The 5,099-nt window shown below is 34.7% G+C and overlaps 1 long non-coding RNA gene across 1 annotated transcript; it reads left to right on the forward strand.

The window, feature by feature from the left end:
• The first annotated feature begins 3,196 nt into the window (after nucleotides 1-3,196).
• On the forward strand, nucleotides 3,197-3,765 carry LOC135138935 (uncharacterized). The gene is made up of 2 exons (XR_010282085.1): nucleotides 3,197-3,381; nucleotides 3,584-3,765. It is a non-coding gene; the product is annotated as an uncharacterized LOC135138935 (long non-coding RNA).
• Nucleotides 3,766-5,099: the final 1,334 nt, after the last annotated feature.

A 5,099-nucleotide genomic window follows, 5' to 3' on the forward strand; every position in this document is an offset into this window, starting at 1 on the left:
AAGTTTTACTAGGTATATGTGGACTGACTTAGTTATACAATAGCCAGTTTGACTTATAAGGGTGTTTTGGCTTAAGCCGCTTAAAGTAAAAGTTTTACAAAGTGTATATCAAGCGAGTTTCACACATGATATTCGTAACATACACACAAAATTTGTGAACAAACGGTCTGGTACTTTCAGAGATTATCCCTTTGTAGTAAACAGGCGGAAACGAGAGATCACTTTTTTTGTATTCTAGGGGTCATGAAACATGAAAGTAGCCAGTAGGCAGATGGACTCGATTACAATACTTTTTTCGCTTACACACGAGAATTAAAACTGTTATAAAAATTGTACGCAAATGTTATTGCTTAAACCAGTTCGCAAAACACAACGAATTTATTCGGTTAAATGACTTTTTTTATTGTATGTAACATTAATGTAGGTATAAAATCATTTATACATATAAGTTTTTTAAATATTTGTATGTACTCATATGTGACTTATCTATCCGCAATTAAAAAAAATTGGTCTAAAGAGTTTAGACAGTACTTCCCTCGCTGTCGGAAACTTGACGACTGCATGCCTATTGTATTTTTTTCTCATTACATTTTTGTAGTGGGAATTTAAAAAAAAATTGCGATGACGTCATCAACATTTTTGCAAGGACACGTATATCAGTTGGGATAGATGTAGTGTAATACTAAGAATAAAATTATTGTATTCCCAAATTTTCGGGAAAATGAATTGGGTCGTTTTGAATATTGATTTGTTATAATCAATAAAATAACGAGACAATTTACTCACGTATACGGCGCCGATGTGTAATATCTAGAGAGCGGATTTCTGTCGGGCTAGGCAAGGCCAAACTCGGTACGGCTCATACGGGATGCGAATTCATTGCGGTTGCGGATTGCACTTCGTTTATTTGAGATTAGAATAACGCTGTTTCGTTGCACTCTGCTGTTAATTCCCGTTCTCATTTACTTAGCCGTTTGATTAATAAATCGTTAATTATATTTATGGAATTAGTACCGATTAGATTCAGTGATTATCTATCACCCGCTACTGAGTCCCAGCGATCCAGCGCGTCCCCACCTATAATCGTGACGTAGCCCGACAGAAATCCGCTGTCTAGTAATATGAGAGGCAACTGAAAATCGTTTATGTATAAACATTCTTAATTTAAGATGACAAGCGTAACAGCACACGTGAGAGTCAAACAGAGAAACTGTAAACAAAACGACCTTCGGTTTTATTGCTTCGACTTCCGCTTATTATATAAAACATTGAGTTTTATTTTAATTTTTGACGGTGGAATTCACAATTGGTTGATTATAAACATGTCTATTCCACATTCGCGGAACCTAGACAGCGCACACGTCTGTAATGTTAAAGTCGATGTAAATAAGCGTGCTACCCTTATGTTTCAACCGAGTTTTTACTTTAAAAAATTTTGTGTCTACCAAATTGGGATGGTCCAATGTAATACTAATAATAAGTGTTGCCTTTAATTTAATCAATAAAATAAATTGACTTCATTAATTTTTTTGAGCCACCTCTTAAGAAAATCTAAAAAATATGAATGAAGTGATAAATCACAAGTACAGACTCATCATATTTTTACGCTTGAGATAGGATTTATTCAGCAAACTTTCGAGCTGACGTCATCAAATTTTTTGAGGGGGGATTAGCAAATACATTTTGATAAAAAAGTTACCGTGCTTATGATAACTTTAATACATCTCCTATGTTTCAGATCATTCGGTTTTGTAGTTCCTGATTAACTCAATAAAATAAATTCACGCATTCATTAATTTTTTGAGTCACTCTGTATATGCAAATCGAAAAAATTTGAATAGAATGATAAATCACAAGTACAGGCTCATCATATTTTGTACATTTTAGATGAGATTTATTCAGCAAAATTTTGGGGTGACGTCATCAATTTTTTAGGGGGGATGAGCAAATACATTTTGATAAAAAATTTACCATGCTTTTGATAACTTTAAAACATCTCCAAGATTTCAAAGCATTCGGTTCTGTAATTCCTGATTAAATCAATAAAATAAATTGACGCATTCATTAATTTTTTTCGGTCACCCTGTATATGCAAATCGAAAAAATTTGAATAGAATGATAAATCACAAGTACAGGCTCATCATATTTTGTACATTTTAGATGAGATTTATTCAGCAAAATTTTGGGGTGACGTCATCAATTTTTTAGGGGGGATGAGCAAATACATTTTGATCAAAAATTTACCATGCTTATGATAATTTTAAAACATCTTCAAGACTTCAAAGCATTCGGTTTTGTAGTTCCTGAGTAAATCAGTAAAATAAATTTTGCGCATTCATTAATTTTTTTGAGTCACCCTGTATATGCAAATCCAAAAAATATGAATGGAGTGATATATCACAAGTACAGACGCATCATATTTTGTATATTTTAGATAGGATTTATTCGGCAAACTTTTGAGCTGACGTCATCAAGTTTTTGGAGGGAATAACCAAATATATTTTGACTAAAGATTTATGATGCTCTTTAGAGCCTTAAAACATCTGCAACATTTTAAAACATTCGGGTTAGCAGATTCAAACTTAAATTGCAAAATGTTGTTTTATGATTTTGATTTTTTTTCCAAAAATCTGGACGTTTCGGGTAAAAACTGAACTCGGAGTCGTAAACTACATGTGTAGGACTATGTTATTTTATACAATTTAAGACCCATTTACTATGTACAATTTTGAAGTGACGTCATCGCATTAGTGGTGGGGATGATTAGACAAATTTTGGTTAGCGTTTTACCATCTACATGATATTCCTAATATAAGTGCAAAATTTCACAACAATCGGTCCAGTACTTTCAGAGATTATCTGTCTAATAAAAATCCGGGACGGCAGACGGACAGACGGACGGACAGACGGACGGACAGACGGGCGGACAGACGGACAGACAGACGGAAATGGGAGACCTATTTCTTCGTATTCTAGGAGTCATGAAAGATCGAGAAAAGGTAAAAGTAGAGAGTCGGCCGACGGACTCGATTACAATACTTCCTTTGCTTACGCTCGGGAAGTAAAAATTAAAGTATGACAATTGATAACGATAACATTTGTCGTGTGTTGTATCTAATATGTTTCACAATATTAGTTAGCAGGTTTTCCTGCTGATTCTCCGTCAAAATTTTTTAATCGTAGATATTATCAAAACGATAAATCATAAAACAATAGATTTTAGATATCGTTCGTTTTATTGAAGGATTTTTGTATCTTTAACAACTTGATACCTTGTGCAAAGGATCAGTGTAACTAGTTTTTGTTATAATTAATTTCCTTCTAAAGTAAATTAAAGATTTCCTGTGAAAATGAAAGCAGAAAAGAAGATTAAAAAAAAGAGTAAGTAATATTTACGTAGGTACTTTAAAAACCTGACGAAAGTTTCCCATTTTTATCTCAATATACTTGACGCTGTTTTGATGTATTTGTATTTAGTATTTCTACTTTCGAGTGCAATCATAAGATAAGAAAATAACATACGTCTAAACAACTCCACCATTTATATATTTCGCCGTTGATTACCTTCTTTTATTTGTTACAGTACACATCCTTGTTTCAGCTGTTAAGAAATCCAAGGAGCAGATGAAAAATGATGGAACGGATATCGCTAAGATTACCGGTCTTGTTACGGTGATTGTAGTGGTTACTTATGCTGTTTTTTAAAAGAATTAGGCTAAGTTTATCGTGTCGAAATTAAAATATAAAACTATATTCTGATGTGAATTAGCGTTTCCATTGCATAATCCCTCAGTAGGTAGGAATTGCAGCTGACGTCATATCAGTCTAATGGAAATCAAATGGATATTCGGTTTGTTCGTCACATATACCGATCTTTGTCTAACACGTGCGTATCCCATTCCCTGGTTGTCCATGCACCTCTTTTTACTTCCCGAGCGTAAGCAAAGGAAGTATTGTAATCGAGTCCGTCGGCCGACTCTCTACTTTTACGTTTTCTCGATCTTTCATGACCCCTAGAAGATGAAGAAATAGGTCTCCCATTTCCGTCTGTCTGTCCGTCTGTCCGTCTGTCCGTCTGTCCGTCTGCCGTCCCGGATTTTTATTAGACAGATAATCTCTGAAAGTACTGGACCGATTGTTGTGAAATTTTGTACTTAGTAGTCCTACACATGTAGTTTACAACTCCGAATCAACTTTTCACCCGAAACGTCCAGATTTTTGGAAAAAAAATCAAAATTATAAAACAACATTTTGAAATTTAATTTTTAATCTGCTAACCAGAATGCTTTGAAATGTTGCAGATGTTTTAAGGCTATAAAGAGCATCATAAATCTTTAGTCAAAAAATATTTGCTTATCCCCTCCAAAAACTTGATGACGTCAGCTCAAAAGTTTGTGGAATAAATCATATCTAAAATGTACAAAATATGATGAGTCTGTACTTGTGATCTATCACTCCATTCATATTTTTTGGATTTGCATATACAGGGTGACTCAAAAAAATTAATGAATGCGTAAATTTATTTTATTGATTTACTCAGGAACTACAAAACCGAATTCTTTGAAATCCACTGCGAAAAAAAAACATAATAGGCATGCAGTCGTCACGTTTCCGACAGCGAGGGAAGTACTGTCTAAACTCTTTAGACCAATTTTTCTATCACGTTGTACGGTGTATGGCCTAATTTGTGTATCCATTCGCATCTCCTCTGCCTCTGGGTACTTCTTGTATTCGCATGTATACGTTCAAGAGAGTGGATGGTCGAGGTCGAAAGCTTTCAGTGATTTCGAGGTCACGCCGATTTTCTGCAGGAACTGCGTTTCTCGTATGGCTTGTTCCACGCCTTGCGTTGGAAAACGAGGAGGCACCAGCGACTCTCCTTATGAGGGCCGACAATTTCAAGTTGGCCATTTCCGTTAAACCAACTCACCACTTTGCGTCACCGATTTGCGTCAACAAATTTTTAAGTTGGAAGTTTCCGTTAATGTAAGAAGAGTGCAACAAGTACATCTCTCGGTAATCTTTCTTCATTTTTACTATCACTTTCATTAGAATTGTCGAATAAATGAACAGCAACATTTTTCGAGATAATCTGCGCT

This window comes from Zophobas morio, unplaced genomic scaffold (assembly GCF_036711695.1).
Source record: "Zophobas morio isolate AGI-343-1 ecotype UQ-CSIRO unplaced genomic scaffold, CSIRO_AGI_Zmor_V1 ptg000030l, whole genome shotgun sequence".
Lineage (NCBI taxonomy): Eukaryota > Metazoa > Arthropoda > Insecta > Coleoptera > Tenebrionidae > Zophobas > Zophobas morio.